Source organism: Gymnodraco acuticeps, unplaced genomic scaffold (genome assembly GCF_902827175.1).
Source record: "Gymnodraco acuticeps unplaced genomic scaffold, fGymAcu1.1, whole genome shotgun sequence".
In the NCBI taxonomy this organism is placed as follows: domain Eukaryota; kingdom Metazoa; phylum Chordata; class Actinopteri; order Perciformes; family Bathydraconidae; genus Gymnodraco; species Gymnodraco acuticeps.
The window spans coordinates 1842315-1867003 of NW_022990335.1; the positions used below are offsets into that span (position 1 = coordinate 1842315).

At 41.1% G+C, this 24689-nt stretch overlaps 1 protein-coding gene across 1 annotated transcript in view; it reads left to right on the forward strand.

Moving 5' to 3' along the window:
• Window positions 1–24689, forward strand: part of tmtc2b (transmembrane O-mannosyltransferase targeting cadherins 2b) — a 116107-nt gene that overhangs the window by 11214 nt on the left and 80204 nt on the right. The window lies entirely within an intron of this gene.

Consider the following 24689-nt stretch of genomic DNA (forward strand, 5'->3'; position numbering starts at 1 on the left):
TTGTTTATCAAGGACAAAGAAGCAGGACCTCAGTGTTCTCTGTTTGGACAGAGCAGAAAACGGCTGCTGCTTTGCAGATCAGACCTGTCAGAACCAATTGGGAAAACGTATTGGGGTCGTACGTGCTGTGGTTAGGGTTGTCTAGTGTCGATACACAGGAAGGAGGGCAGAGGATTCACAGTTTATGAATATGCCAGCTCAACGGGTCAGTTCTGGGTGGCATGTGTGTTTGGCTTGGAGAGATGATGCAACAGCAATGCACTTTAGGAAATGGGGAACGACGTGTTTAAGAGCTGGTTGCCAGGCTGGAAAACAGCCATCAGCTTTTAGTTGTCAAAGCTGGCAGAGGGGTTGCCATTCTTAAATCATTTATAATTGGAGTAACTATTTTAATTATATTATTTAGTCAGGAAAAAGAGAAATCAACAATGGTTATTTTGAAGCACAAATTTGATTAAATGACAGTTTCTCTGTCATTTACATTTCGTTTTTCACAGTACTAGCTTGGTTTAAATCAGTGCAACAGCAGCACCCATTCACCTCCTATGTAGGATTTTGCACTGAGGACTTTTGACACTTTTTGGTACTGTTCCTTAACCATATATTTATTGTTGAAACCTTGACAAGAAACTTGAAGGACATAACCAAAACCATGATATTTCTCTTAACCTAACCTAGTGGTTTCTGTTTCAAAAACAAACCAAACCTATAAGCGTAGCGTCACATATGACACTTATTGATATTGAACAGTAATTTGTGGTGTCCTCCTCATGATAGTGGCGTCACAACTCTTCCATGTGTCGTTCTAGGCAGTTACAATCAACATTTGGAGAAGTTATTGGGAGTTGGGACATCATTTTTGTTAGCAGTTGCAGCCAAGCCATAAACAAATGGTCTTAATCTTGAAACTCCTGTGCCAACCTGGCAAATTAATCTTAGTGGAAAAAAAACAATCCAGACCAAGAGAGCTGTACGCGGGCCATCATGATAAACTTTCTTTGAAGTGGACAATATTATTAGTGAGGTTCAGGTTCACTCCGTTAAGGACACAAGTGTTGGATTGTCTCTGACTAATGTTATTATTGCGGTTAAAGTGGTTCTTAAGTATGATTACAGTATCTGGTGTTTCCTAAGTGTGGTAAGTGAGTCAAATGCAGCACAGAAGGTCCTGTGGTCTGGCCAGTTTAGCCACTATGGGTAACCTGTCGCTCCCCTCAGGCTTGTAACACTGGGAGGCAAGAAAACATGTGCCTCATGTGTTTGCCTTTATTTTGTTGCTATGTTCTCACTGAAATCTCTGAGTTGAGGCATATGGAGTCTGAACATTATTGTGAACTTTAGAAAATTGTGACGATAGAAAGGGAACATGGAGGGATTGGTTAAGTGTGTGTTGTATTACACTCTCTTTATTGTAGACTTGTGAACAAGCTGACAGAGCAAACCTAAAACAGGGAGACTGAATTATTGTGGTCCCAGAAGTCGTATTCCCTTCCTCCCTCTCCCTTCCCTCACTTCCTACCTCGGACCAGACCACAGCAATGGAGGAAGCACATCTTTTCACAAGCTGCCTCTAATTGATACTGTTGAGCCTTGGGAACCCAGTGCGTGGTTTTAGTGCTCTGCGAAATGTGTGCAAAGCACAACAGCCTGCAGTATGCCACCCTCTGGGACACCACAGGTTATTTACAACCAGACGAGCCGTCTGGCCCAGGTCCTCGTATAGTTCGATTTAAGTAAGATTGAGAAAAAAAACACAATACCCACCACACTTGGATGTGACCCCTGCCAAGTCTTTCATCCAACAGCTACACTGAGAGAGGGCAAGAGTTGAATCAGACCCAGAGCTGTAATCTCAGCCTTAGGGGGCTTTGCACTAAATGGCTGTGTGGGTTATGAAGGAATGAAACCATTTAGGTATATACGTTTCTTCTGTCTGTGTAGGCTTTACGCTACTGTTTCTATTTATACGTTTGCTTTTCCTCACCAGATGCATCCATAGAGTGGTTTAAATGAATAATTCATTTTCGAATCAATCACGTTATGTAAGGTCCATACATTTTTTGTGTTTGGATATATTATATTTGCCATTACAAAATCCAATCAAATGTGGTGTAAATTGACTAGTTCTAATATAGCTTGTCATGGCTTGGTGAGGGAGACGAGTCTGACATCCCTCCAGATGGAGAACAGCTTGTGTTGTATTGTATTTCACGGACAGAGCCAATTCTCCTGTCCGCTCTCTTTCTCCCTGCACCCTCTCCCTCTCTCTCTGTCATCCTGAATAAAACCACACTGGTGACAGATTGATGGAATCATGATGGTTTACAGGGCTGATTTCAGTGGTTTATTTTGGCAGAGCACTGACCCTTAGTATCTGTGGCCGTTGTGTTTCTCCTCATCTTTGACCTCTCGCATGTGCGACTTTCCCCTCCGGGTATTTGGCCAAGTGAGCTCTTCCTCATCGGCAGGAGATGGATACACACAATTGGCCTGAGTTTATTTATAATCTGAGGAGGAAATTTGGTTGGGGAGAAAATGTGCGCAATAGTTTTTCCTTTACCAGCCCCTGAGGTTTGAGGATCTGGAGAGAAGCGCTGTCAGCTACTTTGACAGAATAATGACACTCCTCAAAGGTTTTTCCCCAAAAAATAAATGTATAATCTGAGAGAGAGATTGAGGGTGTGCAAATGTAAAAAAAGCAAATCGGGCAACTAAGAATGACTGATGGAGCATTACGGTATTAGACAGAAGGCCTGATTCTTGATTGTTTAAGTGTGACTGTGAAGCCCCATAGGCTGATCTCTTTCAGTCTGCGGTGAGCATGTGTTGTCCTGACTGTGAACTCCGGCTGCTTTAGGGTCTTACATCATTTACCTGATGAGATGTTAAGAAGGCTCAAAACCACACCGGATCCCCCAAGCTGCTCTTCAAAAAGTGTCCGGCCTGTCCAGTAGACACTTTTTCTCGCCACCACATGGTAGAAGTCTCTGTGGCTGTTTTAATTAGGAAGCTATTTAAGCGAAACCCATCCATTGCACACTGCTGACTCACAGGCCTTGTTTGCATTGGTTTGAGTGACTGCCGAGGTTCACAATGAAGACCCTCACCTTCAGACATACAAGGCTCACTGCTCCTCAAACAAACTGTCAATCAAACTGTATTTTTCTACCGAAATAATGTAGACTATCGCAAGTCTTTTAGCCTCACGCTTAGGCTAAATGCTATATTCTCCAGAAACGAGCGCCATTTATCTCAGAGAAAGACATGAGGAGAATGAAACAGGGCGATTTATGTGTGGGAAGAGGTGAAATTATCCTACCCCCAATGGAAGATTTTCATTACTTCTGTAAAGAAAAATACATTATCAGCACTAAACACTTGCGGAAATGACTTGTTCTTCCAAGCCCCCACTTCTAATTTAGCACTCCTCCATTTGCTAATGCAATGCGCCCATCACTCCACTTGATTGATGGCGCTGATGACTGTGCCTCTTGACAGCTGGAGTAAAGCAGGCAGGGCCCCGGGGTACCTGCCATGTGTGCTTGTTCGGTCCCTTGAGTCTCAGTCCTGCTGTTGGGAGACAATAGACCATGATTGGCGTTATGATTATTTCACCTCTTAAACCGCACGTCCCACAGCTCGTATTCTAAGTCTCCTCAGGAGCTAGCATATACCACAGGCGGCTCATTCAGAGGCTATTGATTTTTAGCTTGGAACAATCCAGCATAGTTTCCTAGCGAGCACCCAGATGGCTGGCCCTTATTAGGTGAATAAGGATTTCATTAATTCCTTCCTGCAGCCGTCGCAGTGCCCATTCATTCGTTAATTCATTAGATATAGTAAAATGAATGACTTATTTCCTGCAGTGTCGCAGCAGCATGCATAAGTATGTAAAATATATTCTTTGTTGGATTAGTATCGATATGGAGTAGCATGACACATGTAAAACCCCGAAAGATATTGTGTAATGTAAATGTTCAAATGTATGTAGGATATCATGGTGTATCTCTAACTCTACCGTTGGAGACGTTTGACTTTATATCATGTGGATAAATCAAAGATAGGTTGTCAACATGAACAGATGAATTGGCAGTACGCACGCTGGCATGTTTGACTCCTCATGAGCTTTTATTTTGCGGCAACCACTTGAAATTACCAAAAGATGGTTTAGTAAATCTAAAAGATGTACTAATGGGGAAGAATAAAAGCTGTCTAACATATCACTTTTTGGAATATGCACTGGGCTGGAGGAAGGACAACATCATCGGCTTTCATATACGTGTAGTGTACCTTTTTTGCGAATGTTTTAAAAACTAAAGTGTTTGGGTGTTTATGAAAGTCAACTATCCATGCAAAGAACAAACAAGGTTTACAGGAGCATTCATGGGTAGTTTATTATTTTTGCTCTATTTATTTATTTAACACACAGCATAATCGCTGGTTCTCATTTTGGCGATGGTAACGCATTTGTTTTTTACCAGTGTAATTGACTGTTGTTTTCATGGGTGCTTTGTCATACAGCAAATTGCAAACTTGGCTTTCCCCCTGTGCAATTACCGTTTTCCATCTGAGAGGAATCATTTAGCTATATTTGGTCTTCATCCTCCTCTACACAGCAATACGAGGTTTTAGTTATTCAAAAATCAATATTTGTAACGGGAACAAGAATATAAGCTTCAGTCCTTTGTCTTGAAAGTCATTTTGCATATTTCTCAGACCTAATAGTTTCCCAATACATCGTCTGAGTGAGTATTTTGTTGGAAAGACACATTCACAGTTTTGTCATGATCACATCATCATCATTATGAATGATCTCATGGCATTAAGACCTCTGGTTTTCTTCCGTCTTTCGTCCGGTATTTGATTGATGGAGAAAGTAGCTCTGTGACGTTTTGCTTATTTTTTCCTGCAAGCCATCAGTTTTCATTTTTAATGGTGAGGCATTTCCTGTGTACAACCTATTGTCCATCTAAGTATCTTTATTATCAGGGGAAGCCTTGGCCTGTCACTGAATGGCAGTGAGTAAAACACTGTGGGAAGTGGAAACCTGAGCTGAGCTGAAAAAAAAGCCAAATGTCCATTGACTGCTCTCCCTGGTTTTATATGTATATCACGGTTTCAGTGTTGTCCACTTTAATGAAAAACAGATTCTACATGCAGTTTTTCAGGTTTCTTCATCTTAACCCCCGGGATAATACTGTATTATAAAATTGGCAAAGGTACCTTAGACAACTTAACAAATGGAGGTTGCTCTGTGCTTTTCCATCCTAACCGCTGCGTCCTCAACATAGATTTGGGATTAATTAATTAAATAAACTAGAGGATTTCCCAAAAGCTTTAATTATTTGATTTGTCTGATTTAGGAGGCTTTCTGCATAATCGTTGATGGACTCCCAAGGGTGAGTCAGCTGCCTCAGCAGGAGATGCCCACAGTGTAAACCAGATTAAGAGTTTAAACCTTTTAGTCCCTGGTGGAGAGGCTCTGCTAAACTTCTCCTCATTTAGATCCTTACCTTTCTTTCTGCACGCAAGATGGTGCAAAAGTTGACATGTGCTTCAGCACCAAAACAAAAGCTACGAAAATAAGAACCTTGAAGGCGAAGTGCATTTGATCTAGATCAGAGAATTAATCAAACCAAATTGATGATTGAGATCAAAGAGCATCAGAACTGGTCAAACATCTTGTTGAACCTTTTTGAAAAAGGAATCCCTATTTCTTTTTTTTTTACCCACAGCTAAGATAAACCCCAGTTATCCTCATTGACGGTTTTCACCTCAACACAGTTCTGACAGCTCTAAACCTTGAGGTGAACGTCAGTTGCATATTAATATTAATAAACCATGTGCTGTGTACCTGCATGTTCATCTCTAAGCAATTTCAGATGTTTTTCGGACTATGCAGTGCGGTTGTTGCTTCGTTGAGTACTACCAGTACCGCTAGAAGTAAATAAGGGGCAGCTGCTCTCCACAAATAAATACATCAGGGTGCATTGTTTCTCATCATGAATCCAGAGTTGTTATTTTCAGCACACGGAGTAAACACCATCCATCAAAACTCTGGATGCAATATGACAAGACCCTGCTGTAAGATGTAGGCAGCTGAGGTCTTTAACCTTGTGGATCCAACAAAGCTTCCATGATGCAAGTGTAGCTGCGTGTGGTGCAACCTTTGGCTGATCTATGAGTCTATCTTCCTGCCAGCTTTGTGCAGTAGCCAACATATTTTTCCTGGAACAATCGCCTTAGTTTATCACAAAGACACTTAATAAACACATAAAGAGTTGATGTGTTGAGCTGCCTTTCTCGTCTTCCACTTTAATGTTTTTTTTGTACCGAATACAAGTCATCTTTTATATTTCCCTCATTAGAAAATACTTGTTATTAGCATTGGCATTAGCATACATGCCTTATAGCAAATGATGCAGGATAATGACGGAAGTCCAACAATGCAAAAAAAAAAAAAAAGTTTTAACAACATTATTTATTGACTTTTCATTCCGGTATAATCATTTTGCGCAAAGACGGCACTGTTTGTCAGAGCACTTCATCCTTCTGGGATTTCATGAAGAACAGCTCCAACACCTGTGTGTATGGGAATGCCTCTGGTGCTGGTCCATTAACTGCCAGTGTTTCCCACAGATCTGAAATATACTTTGGGGGGTGGTGGTAGCGGGGGGGGTTGAGGTGACGTGCAACAACATTAACCTTTCTGTTGGTCGCTTGTTAGCAGACCCTTCACGCGATGGCAGAGCGAACAGGTACAGGTACAGGCAGGGTCCATAATGATAGCCTTATAGTTTAAATCTACTACCCACACATGAACATATGGAAATGGGTTACTATTTTAAAAAATAAATGTATTTATTAATGTATTTAGGAACCTATCCATGTGATTTTTAGTGGGGGTCGACCTCAAATCCTCTAGGGGGGTCCAGGGGCATGCCCCCCCGGTAAGATTTTATTTTTTATTTTGGAGTTAAATGCATCAATCTGGTGCATTTTGAGGGGAAAATAAAGAGACTAGATCTATGGAAACACCTATATTTAACAGAACTGTATACATTTCAATAATCATAAAATCAAGGCCATAACCAACAACATACCATTTCCAATATGAAAAAAACACTGAAACTTGTTTATTAATTTAGTTTTGGTTCATTTATAGTTGTGAGTGTGTCTGTGCTCCTGAATCAGCCTCTCCTGTCTCCCTCCTCTCCCCCCTCTCCATCCTCTCCCCTTGCTCCTCTTTGAGGCAGCAGCAAAGACTAGTTTTCTCTCAACAAGTTTTAAAAGTGTATCTTACCTTTTTTCACCTAGTTAACTTTTTATTTATTTATTCATGCATATTTTACTAATCACATTACATTTCATTTAGCTGACGCTTTTATCCAAAGCGACTTATAATGACCGATTACAGGGACATTCTCCCTAGAGTAACTAAGGGCTAAGTGCCTTACTCAAGGGCACACTAGTGGTGGTGTTCCTGGCGGGATTTGAACTCACAGCCTTCCGATCTTCAGCCCACCTCACTATCCATTAGACCAATCACTACCCTCTCAAATGGAAATATGTGTTTACATAAATGGTGACCACACCGTTTGAGACCCACTGAGAACTTAGACTAAGTTAACTATCTAAACACTCAGAGAGTCCTTTACCTCACCTGAGCTGAGGTTATCCCGAGCTTGAATGACACACAGAGACCAATCAAGGGCTTTGATTTATGATCTGTATGACAGTGGCCATGTCGGCAGGCCACATCATGTGGACAGCCAGTCACCCTGTGTGAGGCAGGCCACTTAACAGGCCAGAAGGAGGCGAGATCAGAGCAAGGGAGCGAGGGATCATTGTCTACAAGTTAATCGATCGCAGATGGCGTCGTGGTCACGGACGAATACAAAAAAAAACTATAAAAAAAAAACAAAAAACTAAATGGGTCGCGAAATATACTTGGGCGGCCGTTAATATACCTGGGCGGCCCGCCCAAGTATAGTCTATGTGTGGGAAACCCTGCAGGCTCTGCATGCACAGCAAACTACCAATCACAATTAAATCTCCAAAGCAAACGGACCCGGTGATTAAAGGTAAAAACACTGAATAAAATAGTTTCATGTGTTTCTCCAGGGCAGTTCGGCGCTGCTAACCGAGCTAGCTCAGCTTGTTGCTCTGATAACTTAAGATCCAGACGTCCGTGACTAAAATCCTTCATCCGGTTAAATATAGTTACAAAAATACCAATTGTATAGCATTAAAGTTCAAGAAAGGATGGTTTGCGGAAAAAAAACCTGTCTTTTCTTCAATTCCTGTATGTTTTCATATCGCGATATATATATCGCAGGGGGGGGGGGGAATCGCAATGTCAGTTTTTTCCAATATCGTGCAGCCCTAACAGAAATGTAAATCATTCATAACGGGACACACTGTGAACAAACATCCTGGCATCTCTTACAGTATATGTCTGTTAGGATTGGCAACACATCATTATTTTCAGCAGCTTCAGTTTGGGTTATTATTAGCTCAAGTTGCTGATGTGTTTACGGCTGTTGTGGCTGTGTTTATTTGAGCAGGATTTAGGGTTGTTTATTTGGGACCAGTTTCTGCAGTATACAGTAGGCACTGTCAGATAATTGTGAGATTTATGAGCTGGATAAAACACGAGCGCAGTGTTTAACAATGTTTACCTGAACAGTTTTTGTACAGCACAATCATCTGCTACCTTGACGGAAAACCATGAAATGATTATGCCTGGCTCAGAATATACAGGAAGTACCTGCTCATTTCCCCTGAATGCTCTTTGATTGTGAGGAACTAAATGATCCCACTGTTTTTTTAACAAAGCTTTTCCTGTAAATAGACTGAAACTGAATCAAAACATGTGCAATATCTTGCATTACACTTGAGTAAAATAATCCCCTTTTTTATGTTGCATTCTTAGCATCCAAGTTAATGTTTTGCTAAGTGTTTGCATATATTGTAGTAACATCTTTAGCTTTTTTAAGAACTATAATCATATCGCTATTTCTTAATGATAGCGATTAGTAGTTTAAAGGGCAAGGCTGGTATTCCTCTAGGTTTCTAGGTTTCTCATAATTGAATGCTGAGCCCATCAGTTATTGCTTTATTATTGCACTTGTTGGGGACTACTTCAGTCGAGTATTAATATACTTGTTTAGCTCTTCGGTGTTAACATCAACACATGAGACATACCCGAGTGTACAGGAGATTCAAAATATACAATACTAAAGCTTGCACACTGATAGTGATGATGAAACATGTCAACCAGTGCAATGGCTGGGCTCAATGGTGTGCTTTTAATGGTGTTTGAACAACAACAGCGCTCTATGGTACGGGGAAATATGCTAACTCTTGCTTTGGCTACACAGACAATACAACTGGTTTATGTCTGTTTGTGGGATTTGTTGACACGTTAGAACAATATAGTTATATGTTGCTAAACTCATTCTCAAAAACCTAGTCCCTCTGAGATAATAAAAGCTGTAAATATATCTTTGTCAGGAGTTTCATACACAGGAATTAGTCAAACACATTGCCGTATTTGCTGACATAACATTTTATTTCTGCTGAAACAGGGGTGCTATGCTGGCCTCCAATAGAGTTAACCAGCAAGAGGCTGGTAATTGATTTGTTAAGGCACTCCTACTGGCTTGGTGAAATGAGATGACAAGTACAGTCCTGAGGTGTATCTGGGAGGGGGGACGAGGGGAAAAAAGAGGTCCATGACCCACAGGAAGATCAATACTACATGATGAGGTGTGGAAATGGTGCAGCAGCTCTTTGTTCTCATTCAGGCCTTAGCTATAAACCAAGCATTTTGCCACACTACACTTATGATGTTATTAGAACGAACATTTCTCAGTGACACAGGCCATTTGTTTTAACTGGCCATGTCTTTGACCATGTGGTTTTCTCTACTACAGGAGAGAGTCATTATGTGTAACTGCCCATCACTGTAAGTGATATCAAGGACATAAAAGGCAATGTTGATCCCAAACAAAGGCATCTGGTATACCATGACATGGAGTCCCAATACAGGATGGAATGCAGACATCACCACAATAGAAGTTGTTGCAAAGATTAATAACCACAGTTTTGTTGGAACTCAACTCAACTCTATTGGAAAAAGATGAGCTCACGTCTCTGGGATGTGGGCTAGATTGCAGCGTACAATACTGAACTTAATGTCTGGGGACAAATGGTTTCCATTAATTCCACCGAATACTGGCATTTGCCAGGGGCAAGGCCTAAATAATTTGTTGGTAAAACATGAATAATACAATCGAAGGACACTGCTGCAGAGATGTTTTGAGCCTGTTTTCCTCCCATGGGCTTCTGCTCCAACTAGGCCTGCAACTCTGCAGATTATTCTTTAGATTAATCAAGTAATCGTTTTGGTCCATAAAACGTCAGAAGATTATAAGGATGGCCAGGGGATGTCTTTAAATGTCTTGTGTTGTCAGCCTAAAACTAAAAAATATTCAGTTTAATAGGATATTCAACCAAGAAAATGTATAAACAGCATTTTCTGCCATTTTTATATGAAAAATAACTTAAAATGTGTCAATTTTGATTGACAACTATCTGATAGTTGCTGCTCTATTTGAAACTAGCTGAAGTAATTCATCCTTATTTGTCCATGTTCAGTATAGAATCCATGCAGCGCAGTATTTGGCAGCGACGCCTTCCAACTCAACTTATCCCTAGCCAAAAGTGGGGATAGGTCAATTGCAAGTGCACTTCTCAAGTCATAAAACATCTATACGTATACAAGTATTTTTCTATGGGGTTTAGAGAAAATTCCTCACCCTCAGGAAAGTGGGCTGAAGGGTTGGTTGGAGGGAATAATAGCTCACTTTGCACCTCATAAAAACCTGTGAGCACACCTCCAGTGCTGCTGTAGGCCTCTCACTGAAGCTCTCATGCTCTCAGCCCTCAAAGGAATTTTAGAAAGAAGTGATTAAGAAGGCAGTATGGAAAATGATATCTGCCTTTACACCACTGATCCATGTATTTAGCCATCTTCCCTCACAATGTATTACCAGTGTCATACAGGAATGACAAGACATCATGAATACCTTCTTCACTTCATTTTTGAGTTGAGCGGCCTTTTCCTTCGGGCCCCTCTGGACAGCTACAGCTTCAAGTCGACACTCTTCCAAGTGTTGAAGTGTGTATTTCTTTGCCAGAAGGTGAAAGAGTCCGGCTTGCTGAGCCGAACTAAATGTGTGCCCTGTGTGGCTTTTTAACCCAGTTTGCGTAACTTGAATTTTTAATATCTGCTAAGCTGCAGGAATGCTCTATGTTGCACTGATATAACAGGCATCGCAGTGAGCCGGGGGGCTCTATTGCATCTAAGTGATTACATTATCGTGCAGCGGTTCAACAACACCAATGACTACTTTTGGGCAACAAAACAGTAGTAGAGTGAGCTGGAACTGAACTTTGGGGGATGAATTACAAGGGGATAAACTGACAAACGTGGGCTTTGTTTCATTCTCACTCACTCCTAACAGATACCTGCTGTATCGGAGATGTGGGGTCATTTGTTACACTGGCGGAAATAGTTGTCAGAGGACAATAGTCATATTGATTATCTAAGCTTTTGTGAGCAAAACCAAGAAATGAGTCTTCGACTATTTCAACCTTTGTACGGAAACATAAAAGACCAAGATTAACTCACATTTATGAGCTATGGTGGCAGTGGCTTGGTCTCATTGTTGTGAAGTAGATTTGCTTTATTGCTGAAAGGATTAATCCATTAATTGGTTAATTGATTGATATAAAATGTTTAAAGAAATGTCTATCAGCTAAACGAGGTCATTTATCACGCAAAAGATAAGCAACTCAGTCGAGCTTAGCAGCAGTGCTTTGAGCTAAATGAGGGACTTTACATATCTGAGGCAAACCTCCTTGTATGCAGTCCAGAAGTTGACAAGATATTTCACTATCCATCTGAAGATCTATCCTCTGTGCACCATGCACCTCTGTACATCATTTCATAGCAATCTTTTTAGTTGTTATATTGCCGTCTGCATAAAAATGGCCGATGACTGAGAAACATTGCCAGCAGTAAATTGCTACCGTGGGATAAAGAATGCTAATAAAATAATGTAATATCATTAAGATATATGTATTGCTCTGCGGCTGAGAGGGAGATGGACAAAGGTATGCAGTATGCAGCCAAAAATGTTTGAACTCACGGTAATTCTGGATTGTATATGGCTCACTAGGTAGGAGGCTGAAATTAATACTTACTCCCACTCTTGATTCACTGACTTCTTCTAGGTCAAACAGGCCAGTAAATCTCTCCTCTGAGAAGGCCTGTCCTCCTCTGAACTCTTGTCAGGAATCTCGCATGATAGCAAGTTCAAATTGCTAATACCCATTGCTTTGTTCACATCTGTATGCAGCTGCGTCTTACATGATTTATCTCTGTCTGTCTTTCGCTTCAACATGTTCTGGCCTCCACTGAGTGTCCCTTCTTTCATCATTAAGCATACTTTTTGCTCGTAATCAGTGGATTAAGAGCTCAATGCTGCAAATTTATTTTGGCGATACCACAGACACCTCAGCTGATTGTAGTGAGACTGAGCCACAAATAGCCTGTAAAGACGTCACAAGCAGGTGCGAAAGAATTAATGTCGCTTTTACATAACAGGGCCTTATGACTACTGCATGATTGAATAAGCTGTGTGTATGAACGGGGTTATTCATTGTCTTTGTTGTTATTTTGGGGCTGAAAATTCACTCCTCTATCATGATGGTCCAGACTGAAATATCCCAACAACTATTGGATGGCTTGCTAGGAATTTGAGACTTTCAACAGAGGAAGTAGCCTGCTCTATTTCCCTATAGCGCCTTTATGTTACTGAAAACCAATGACAGTCCCATCAGCCTCTGCTGTACTGAGAACTAACATTATTAACACATGTCAGCATGCTAAGACACTAAATTAAAAATGTTTATATTATAATGGCTTATAGTGTGTCAGCATCAAGTTAACACGCTAGCATTTACACTCGCTAAAGAGTCTTTTTTTTAAATAGCTTTAGGGTTGTCACTCATTTCTCATTGATTATTCCGTCAATTTGTAATAAGACAATGGATTTACTGTCTACCACTGAATAATGGCTCTACAATAATAACATAGCTCAAGGCAACACTTTTATTTTGTTTAGTTTTGTCCAACTAACTGACAATTTTTTTTAAATTATGAATATTACTACATCTTTTATCAAAATAGCTGGTCATCAATTTATTTTGCTTAATTATTTGTACAAGCCATCTTGTTCCTTAGTTTTTTGATTCTGTACTATCAAAGAATACTACATAAGGGGAATAAGGTAGCGGTTAATTCATTCCCACAGTAGTCGTGAATATTTCATCATTTCTAATCCACCCCTGTAGCTCAGAGAAACACTAACCCCGGGCAATGTCATTTCTCACAACCTCAGTTTTTTTTTTTAATGGTAGCAAGATTAAGGTACACCTTCTGTCAACATGTTATTTTTAAGATTATTGCTTCCTCGCCCTTTCATGAGGAAATTGGGTTGACACAGTGCATTTCTTCCCATTTAAGCAGCCTTAATACTTAATGCTCTTTTGTCTGCCCCTGGGGCCCGCTGAGTGCGCTATGCACTTTTCTGGGCTGGCACATATCCTCATTACCCGTGGAAAAACTTCCCGTGTTCATGTAAAACATTGCAACCTGATCTCGGGGCTCGAAATAGTTTGCGGGAGACTTCCTCCACAATCCGGTGGAGGCGATGCTGGCTCCTAAAAATAATCCCATAAATAGAAAAAGGCACTGCAGACGATGTAAAGAAACGGCATGTTCCCGTTTAACACCTATACATATCCGAAGTGATAGGGATTAGGGGTAATCAAAGAAGACAAAGGGACTTGCATGGTAATGCTATTTCAGCTATTTTGTTAGATGACATAGACCAGTTTCTTAAACTGTTACTTAATTGGAATTTGATTTTGTTGGGTAAGGCATGAGTTGGTCATAGAGGTATATTTTGTTTATATTAAGAAGTAACGTCTTCAAATTAGATTTTGATTTAGAACTTTGAAAATGTCTAAGTATAGAGTTAATAAACAATTTGGGGTTAGTGATAGCAACAGGTTTGGCTGCATTTATTCCGTTTTGTGCCCACACAGTTTTACAGTTAAACAGTCCTGGAAACCAGCAAATGCTAGATATACTCCATCAGAAGAATGGGATTGCACAATGTTTACGACGTCATCTGTTTTGTCCTGAAATACGCTATTTCTCACTCCCTGGTGAGATAATCTATTCCTAGCAGCAACCGGAGCCACCGAAGAGAAAATCAAATCCCAACCAGTTGGATAATGGGCCTTGGAATCCTGTAGGACTGTTGATAGTGATTGCCTCTGTGTTCATTGGAAAGCAGTTCAAATGTAGCATGTGTGTTTGTTTGGAGGCTGTGTGTGCAAACTTGTGTGATTAAATGCTTTTGTGTGCCTTTTTTATAAGCTTGTCTGAGTGATTTCCCAGTGAGAGTACGTTTTACTGCCGGATTCCTCCAGGATGAGTCTGACTGTTTGATAGAACAGCCCCATTGCGGCCTCACAGTCTCCTGCCTAATGAGCATCAAGTCTTACAGGTGGTCCTTCAGAGCACTGACAAGGAGTGGAATTATCCTGTATGCACGTTTGCTTTTTTTGCTACTTTTTTCTCCATCCAGAGAGGAAATTGAATCATAAACACTATATTTCTCGGACCAGCGATTGGCAGCCTAAGATGCTCTGTAAACCACAGAGCATCTTAGGCTGCCAATGTGTTATAAATGATCAAACAATTTCAGAAAACCTGGAAGGTAGTCACAGTATATTGACAGATTTAAGTTTGCTGACATATCATAAACACTCTGATTTGTACTGTGAACAAGCTGTTTCTTTCATGATCCCCCTATGAAAAACTCATAAAAAAGGGGCGAAATGTATACAGCTGGAATTAAAAAAAGCTGTAAAAGTGATAATTGTTTCCAGTTCCACTTCCACAACATGGTTTTATTACATACAGTATTTTGTGAAAATCCTTCTCATGGTATGTAATCAATTATTCAGAAACCCAGTCAACTGTGCACATGCTACTGCTCTATTGGCAGCTGTCCATGCAAGTTGTTTTTCACATTTCTACGTACAGTTTCTCCTTTAAATGCCACATTACTTGCACAGGAGGCTGTATGGACAGCATTCTTGCTTGCAAATGTAGTGTGCTCCAACCAGACCAGGTTACCTTATAATAACAACACTTTATGTCAAATGCTTAGTTGAGGCGAAGTGATTGTATTTGCTGACAACATGTCAATGTCGCAATTGTTGGTCCACTACTTTGCCTCAGAGTGAAACGCCTCAACAATGAAATATTGTGTATTCATGGTCCCCAAATGGCAAATCCTGATTTTAGTAAACCTTTGACTTTTTTCGGGCACCACTACAAGGTTTATTTGTGTAAAGGCCCTGACACACCAAACCGATTTCGGCCGTCGATAGATGTCTGGCCGTTGATGAGCGTCCTGTCGCCCTATACTCAGATTGGTGTGTCCCGCACCGTCGTGTCTTTTCGGCCGTGCGACACCTTCCGCTCCCGATTGAACACGGTGAACCTGGAGCGGAGGCTGTCGGCAAAATAAACCACTCTGATTGGCTGTTCAGCTTAGCGAATCAGTGCATGAGAAGCGAGGAAAAAAGAGTATTTATGAAATCCAAAAAAGACAAACAAAAACATAAACATTGTGAAAAGGCTTTGCTTTACATTCAATCACATGTCCTGGACTAAAAGGTGTACAGACAGAAAATATACTGTAAACATATTCTGCAATGTAACAAACTGGAAGTACTTTGTATAATTTTCTTTCTTTTTTTAAATTAATGAAGGTTCCATTTTGAGTTACACATCTTGAAAGGAGGAGAACAGGTAATGCCTTTCTCCTAGGCTGCTTTGGTTAATACTTTTACAGTTTACTGATTCAACTGCATTATGTAGAACCACACTTTTTAAGCATGGTCCTTATCTCAAATTACACCAAGGATTAATTGGGGTTAATGACTTAAATCATACTTTTGTCTTATCATAATTAGATCTATATCTACGCTATTAACTCAGCCAGTAAAATATAGATACAGTAGATACAAATAAAACATTCACTCTGTTGTTAATACATTTTTCCCAGCCATATTTGTTTTTCTTCTGCAGTAAATGTATATTATTTTCTGTGTTGTAATCGCTCTACTGTGTGACAAATATACAATATGTCGGAAACAAAGCAGCATTGTTAAGCATGAGCAGCGAATGTCTTTTGTATTGTCGTTAGCTCATTCAATTATGGTGTGTTAGAATGCACAGGCTCAGTTTTGGAGGGAGGAGTTTGTACACCCCTCTCCCCTGCATTGCTGCTGCAGCTGACTTTTAATGCAATCTGATTTTAAAAGCTTGTGTGAATAATTCCCATGAGGTTGTGGTTTGTAGGTCATTGTGCCATTATGGGTTGTTCCTGGTCTGCCTGAAGGGAAGAGGCATGCATGTGGGGGTGTCTGGATGTGTGTTGGTGGGGGAGGGGGAGAGAGGCTCGGAGGCTTCGCCTGCTTGTCTGGTCGCAGCATGGTAGCTTCTCCCTCCCTCCATGCTGCTTTAGGTGGACCAACAGTGAACCCATCCACCCCCTTTAGCCTTGACCCACAAATCCCTTCCAGCGGGCAACAAAGGGATTATGGGAGAAAAAGACTAATCTACTTTTGTGAATTTACTTATGCAAGTGTTTGCTACACAAGCCCAGCATCAGCCTGATCTTAAAATGCAACAATTATATATGTATACTATATCTATATGATTTGTAATGCTTCAAAGCCTAACTTTGTATTTTATGCTTTCCGTGCAAGTGCTGCATTTCCACTCTTTATTTTCTTTATTTTGGATACTTGAGAAGGAACACTGGGCTTGAAATGGGCCACCTGCAATAACAAATGACTCCCCATTGTGTATGAAACATCCAAAAGCAGCTCTCTCTGTGATTCTTTGTGTTGATTTATTAATATTCTGAATATGCCTGATGGTTGAGCCTGAAATATAGCTGGAGGTGTCGCAGGATGAAAAATACACATTTTGTGAAGGGCTTCTCGGCCAGTTCTGTTCAGTAGCACATACCAGGAATGACAGTTTGTTATTTGGACGAATGCTTGGAGAGCAACTTTCACCTTTCAGAATGGTATTTCTGGACGGCTCAACTCAAACATCTTTGAACTTTTCATTTGGTGTATATCTGGATGTCTTGTCTTTATCTGCCGGTGAGGTGGAGGTGGAGTGACAGTGAGTATACTGTAGAAAACTGAATAAGGATGAACTTATCACCTTGTCTTCGGGAGGAGGGTTGCACCATAGCTGGCTTTGCTTCACTTGTTTAAATGTTCCTGTTTTGATGGTGTGATACGTGCTATCGCAGCCTAATTCAAACAGTCCAGGGAGAAATAAGCCGATGGATTCTCTTTGGTAAACGTTAGCGCACTTGAGTGGCTAGAAACAGATAGAGTAAAAGCTTCTTGGCAGTGATACAAAATTGTTCCACATCAGACATCCATAGACGTTTGGAAATGATCCTGCATGTTTGCACATACTTTAGAAATGATTGTTTCCCCTCCTCTGTTGGCCTGATGATGAAAGATTGTGTGATATTCTTGTCCGGTGATATTTATCTTAGACGGAAGAGCTTTGATTTTTGCACCACATGAAGAACATGTGGGTAGTCTTTGTGTTGCACAACACGGATTGTGTTTGACTCATTTCCAGACTAGATCCCAGATGCTGGACCTGGGTGGTCACACCCATAGGGAGGATGCAAGATGCCTGTTTGCTCCCTCTTGTTAACCAAATATTGTTTCTGTGTTGTCCTGGTTCTAGAAAAATCAGCCCCACACATCAGCAGTGTTTAAATGGTCGACCACACAGTTTAGCAGACAAAGCCACTAAACTATCACAGTTATATTTCCTTTCCAGATGTTCTAATGATGGTCTCATCAGCTCTCACCACCTCTGTTTTCACTGTGTGTTCACAATGTGTGCCAGATGGGTTGTTCTGTTCTTAGGGTGGAGCTGGTCCAACAGCCTGACTGTGACATACTGCCCGCATGCACCATTGTTATCATAGACATCCACACTTTTCCAACACCTATTTGTGTGAATAGACATCAAGGAACACTTTATCAAACTAGTCCTCTTGGGAAGATCTCTGAGCTAATATTACTCTTTTACTTGTAGAAGTGAAACATGAAATATCTCCTTTTAAAGGAGCACCTAAATGCATGCAACCGGCAAATCGAATTCAATTATTCAATTATATCAGTAAAACAATGGCCTCCATGACAATGTTTTTTTTAAGTCCGTTACCGATCATTTCAAGTTTTAAATGTATAAATGATGAACACACAAACATAAGCAAACCATTTTACGATATGATATTACTTTATTTGTCAGATCAAGTCTGACATTTGACTTGCGTCACAGCAGCTCCATGTCCAACATCAACAGACAAATATCCGGACAAAAATACATGAAACACAAACAACAAATATTTAACATAACAGCACAATCAGTGAGAGAAAAGCTGCTCAAAGAGCCTTCATTTGATCTGGGATTTAGCTCTGCATTTACTGTGAGGATTGACTGATGCACAAAGGAGTGCTTCAGTCTGACTTTATTGAATCGTGAATTGTTTTGATACAAATCCTTTTGTATTTGTATTTTCAAAGAATAGTTATCAAGATACATACCTTAAGGAACATTTGATAATGCTCTTTGTTGGACAACATATGCAATTTATATGTGATCCGTGTTTAAATTACCTCAAACCTTGTTTGGCATTTTTGTACTGCAATCAGTCAACATAGTCAACATACTGATGTGTTGGTCAAAAGATTTATTGAAGAAATTCGCTCTCCCGGTGCATTTTTTATTTCAAATTCAGAATTTGAGAACATGGGAATGTATCGGCTGATAATAGCCATGACAGTTCTCACCCTTCAGGCTTGAGGTTTCCTGCCCCCCAGCTCTGCAAAAAAATGAATGGCCCTCAGGTGACTTGTTGATCATGTAACAGTTTGAATGCAGGGCTGGCTTATTCATTTTATCACCGGAAGGCTACCATACGAACATCCTGAAAGAAAACATATGTTGCATTTACAGCTGCCTAACATTAACTATCATATTTCACAACAGTAAGACACACCACTTTGTCCAAAAAACGTCCTCTGTGTTTCACTAAATTCAACGTCAAGATGAACCTTTGCATGGAAAAGGAAGCACTGCTAAGCCTCTTGAGCACATCCAGGGCCACTCCCAGGCATCCATCACATACTGTAACAAGCTGCTGAGTGCTGTTTGAAGAGTGCGTGTTTATGTACCATACGTGCTCAGCACTGACGGATATTTAGTGACAGTTGTGAGTTATGGCCTGCTGGACAACCGAGACAGGGACTGAAGTGTCTGATGAGGAGCATCACCAGCGCACTGCTCCATGAACCCCGTTCTAATCTGCTGTCAACAGCGGATAATGCAGCTCTAAAGCCTCTTGTGTAACCGACCTGGTCACCTTAGGAGGGGGACGAGGAGTGACGTAAGTGTCCTCCCGTTCTTCCTTCCATTCCCCCATGATCTCCAAATGTGAACACTCGGCAGGTCAGCAGAGCAGCACCATTGACCCTAATTCCTTAAGGAAAGGTTTCCTGAGAAGCTGCCTGCTCCCTGCCCCTTTTTGGCGGCTGACCTGGAAACAGCTCAAAGAGCTGCTGACGCACATGGAGGCTGCGTGTTTGTAGAGGCTTCAGACCTCTACAGCCCTGAGGGGCCTGGACTGCCTCCCTGGCTTTTTTGATCAGTCGAAGGACATGGCTCCATCTGTTTCATGCTCCCAAGGGCTGCGGCACTCCAAGTCGGATCGGTTGAAGACAAATGAATAAACGGGAGGATGACTCAGGGTTTTATTCTCATGTTTTGACAAGTCCTGCTTCAGTGCGTGAGAAATATTGACATGTTTGTTGAATGACTGCGAGTGTGGTTGTTTGTCAGGCGGCATTGTGAACAGATAAGCACAAACAGCAGAAACTCTGCTGTCAACATTTGGGTCTAGAACTGTTTACCAATTCAACATCACCACGTTGACTCGGCTGGGTTCCATTGTTTGCTCCGTCAATAAACCAGCCAACTTAAAATGTAGGTCATAAAACGCGTTGTACTCTCCTCAGGAAGCCAGTGTCATCCACCTCCACACTCAAACTCAACCGTGTCCTTTCTCTCGCTATGTCCTCTTGTCTATTTCCTTGAGCACCTGTCAGCTGCATTGTCCTCCTCTGAAGAAGAGCAAACCCATCCAGGCATGCTCCCGCGACCTTTTTCAATGGCTCTCTCCCAACGGGACGGGAGCCTTTTGTTCCTGGAGCCTTTCTTACCAGGTTTTGGAGCAATCAGTAAGGGGGCATCCGTCTTCCCATTGAGGGAGGCGTGGCGTTCGCTCCTTGGCGGGTGCGATAATGGACCACACATGGTCGTGGTCCAACAGCTCACCAAGACCCAAGCCTCAATGCGTGGGCACAGACCTCCTCTCCCACCAACCCGGACCATAAAGTGCTCTTCTTTTCAGGCTTTTGTCAGGGCCCATTCACTTAGCCGGAGCTCTGCCTGGCCCTTTGTCCTCCTATCTGGGGGCCCGGTGCTTCAGCCTCCACTCCCTCAGCTTTGTTCACTCCACCTACAATATGCCAACAACAAGTATTCCAGAAATGCAATGAATGCAAGTCTTTCTGTCAGTGTGAATGTGCCTAAGTAAAGAAGGAGAAAAAGGGGTTTTGATTTCATGTTCTCAGGAGGTTTTTAATGACGATATGGGCAGTTTATTGAGCCGAGGTTGATGATGTGTCGTAATGTATTGAAGAAGTCAAATAAATTCCTGCATTTCTTTCCGGACCAGTTACAGAACATAAAGGAGATTACTTAGTTAATTCATTACAAAAATGAAGTGAAGGATTGTTGTTTACTTGGTGCAGCTTCTAAAATGTGCTTTAAATTAAGTTCACATATTATAATTGAATTAAAACCTGATGCGTGCTTTAACAACTCTGCAATACAAAGCAGACCTCAGTCATAGGAGTCCCCGGTGGTTGGGTAACCTCCATCCCAGACCACATGAATCCTACAAAGACCTTTTTTCTTTTTTTAAACCTGTAGAAATATTTATCATACTTGACTGAATTAAAACCAAAAAGCAGGCGTCATCTGTCTGGATACTACACTAAAAACGTATTATATATCCCTCTGTCTCCACGTCCACCAACATGTCTGACTTTGCATCAATACATCTTTATATCCGTGGCTTATTACGTTTTCTTTTTATCTGTAGAGTGGAGCTTTTTGATGTTTGACACACATCTCAGGGAGGTTTCTTTCTTTCATTATACTGGAAGGCCTCTCTAATTTAAAAACTTCTGTCATGGCCGGCAGCGATGGTACCACCCTGACACTTTATTAACATCCGGCATGTAGGATGGTAATGATGTAAATGTAATGAAATCCCCATCCTTCCTTGACTCGGATTTCATCGTAAGCATTTTAAACTATAAAAGGAATGACATTTTATGTACCTCGTGAAATCATCCAGCAGTTTGCTCTGGTTTACCATACGCATGGCATTGATTTGTTAGCGCCGGTCCACTCAAGTAAAAAGTCCTCTGCACCACATGGTCCTTTGTTGTTTTGCCGCTAACCAGGAATACAGTATGGGGGAACATCAAAGGGAACAGCTACCTCTTGTGTAGCCTCACCAGAAGCCTTGAAAGAAATCATTTTCTTCTGTTTCACTCATTCAGGTCACCATGCAGCCTGTAGTATTCCACAAAGTTTATTCAAAGTCCAAGTAAGTGTTTGAGGTATCGGCGGGTGGAAAATGTTTCCATCTACAGAGCTGAGTTAGATGCTTTTCATAATATCTGAGCCGTGTAACATTTTCAACCATCTTTACTGAGCTCCATTTTATTGCCAATAAATCTCTGTAACATCACATCTCAGTCTGCCAAACATTTATAACCCCTCATCAAAAATAAATATGAGCTTCAAAACCTCCAAGGCCAGTGTACTGCCCATTTTACATTTCTAGAAGACAAATGTTTGCTACTCACAACATGTCAGAATATGCTCAATTTCATCAACACTTGGGAATGTTTTTCAATTTCAAAGCAAGCCTCTTAGGGAAATAATGAAATTGAGCAACTCTCCCTGTGGAGTCACATGACTCTGATCATTTATGCAAACTGGTAAGGAACAAGAAAACAAGCAGCTGTCTGTTTAACAATCAGGCTCTCCCTCAGGATAGAGCAACTATAGATTGCTGCTCTGTGATACCTGCGCTAAGTGGAGACCAGACCAAACACATCGATTAACGCCCACTTTATCCAATTGATTCTGCTCACTTTATCCAAGAGTAATTCAAAGCTAATGACACCATCATCGTGTGCAGTATATCTGAATATGTTATGTCTTGTGTTGTACAAATTGTACAATGTGGTGCTTTTATGAGAACAAAATTGGTATTGTCGAACAAATGGTTTGAGAAAAATCCAATAGTGCTGACTGAAGCGGTGTATGTTGTGTCTTAGTTTGGAATTCAATTTACCTCGACAATGCAAAGTGAAGAAAATTGCCTCCGAATGTTATTGGCTGAGAGACAAAGATGGGCTGGGGAAAGTATTTTGTGGTACAGTGACAGGAGTGACGATACAATAGAGAGAATACATGAAGACACAGGAGGAAACATTACTGTTAATGGTGGCTTCTATTTTTCAACTTCAGGGCACAAAGACCTTTCGTTAAATGCATGAATGCTGAATTTGTAACACTAAAATGGCAAATTTGTATGATTTTTCTTCAAATTGGTGTTGTAATATTTAATTAAGTTGATTTTGTTGAATAGTTGAATATTTTGTACATCCTGTATATGTGACAGATTGAGAAGTTTCAAATGTGTCTGATATAGGAGGGCGAATAATTGCACACTGTGTGGTGAGCTGAGTGTAAACAGTGTAAGCAAGCACTCAACAACGCTCTTCAATAATGATTTGAACACATGAAATAAACCTCTGTGTTTACTTATGTATTTGAGCAATTCTATAATTTCTTAATGGAAAACAAAGTGAGGAAATCCAACGTTTTTTCAAACTCATGCTCTGGTTACAGAGGCTGTGTGGTTTGTGCGATTCGGTGGCCATAACATTTCAATTGCGTAAATGAGCTTCTTCGGAAAAATGCAAATTGCCACCATGTGGAAGACAAAGCATTTAAAAACACGTAAAAGGCTATTTGGGTTCCTCTAACAAGTTTATAGGTTTACAAGACAGTGTCTCACGCAATGGCAGGCGGTGCGGGAGATATTTTGGTTCTTTTTGCAGGAAAAGCAGGCTTCAGGCTTTTTGTGTTTGTTTTTTAATCATCTGTTGAGTTCTATTCTTTCGGTTGCACATTTAAACATTGTTTACCTAATCGTAGCCTACCGTATAAATGATCTTTGATCTAATTTTTTACATCAAAGGCTACTTTTCCCAATTTAAATTAAACACAAATATATCAGATTAGCATTGTGCCTTGCTCTGATTTCCCCCCTGTCTATCAGCTCACATTGGCTATCCGAGAGCAAGACAATGAGGCGACAATATCAGCTATCAACGTTGTATCAGTCTGTAAGAAAGACCTCACTGATCCCCTAAGGACCACCAAACCCACCCAGTTCTTCCATATTAGCACTGACAGCCCCCACACGCTCACTTGACAGTTGATGGGGGCTCTCGATCTCTTTGTGATCAGGCTACATGTGCCTTTAATTAGGGCTTGGAACTGGAGTCAGAATGGTAGGGTAAGAAAAAAGGCTGGGTCGAGAGCATTGTGAGAACACTGGCCTGTTGTGATAATGAGATCACTCCCTGAATGCTGCTATTCATTAATGTAAGGATTCTGTGTGTGTGTGTGTGTGTGTGTGTGTGTGTGTGTGTGTGTGTGTGTGTGTGTGTGTGTGTGTGTGTGTGTGTGTGTGTGTGTGTGTGGTGTGTGTGTGTGTGTGTGTGTGTGTGTGTGTGTGTGTGTGTGTGTGTGTGTGTGTGTGTGTGTGTGTGTGTGTGTGTGTGTGTGTGTGTGTGTGTGTGTGTGTGTGTGTGTGTGTGTGTGTGTGTGTGTGTGTGTGTGTGTGTGTGTGTGTGTGTGTGTGTGTGTGTGTGTGTGTGTGTGTGTGTGTGTGTGTGTGTGTGTGTGTGTGTGTGTGTGTGTGTGTGTGTGTGTGTGTGTGTGTGTGTGTGTTTACACTGCCTTTAGCTGATTGGTTCTCTTATATTTGTTTGCATTTCATTGAATTAACCGGGCTTCTAGAAAATAGACACTAATTGCAATGTCAGCCTGAACACAAACTCCCCGAGTCCTCATGCACTCTGGCAGCAGCTTCATATTTAAAAAGAGCTTCATGGCTGTGAGGAGAAAAGGGACATGATACAGCTGTTTCAAATGCTGCATATGAGATGGTCTTGGGCACTAAAGATGTCTTCTCCTTTCTACTCCACTGGCATTCTCAAAGGCTCTCCCTGCACTTAAGCCCCCATGCAATAAACATCAGTGAGCGGAG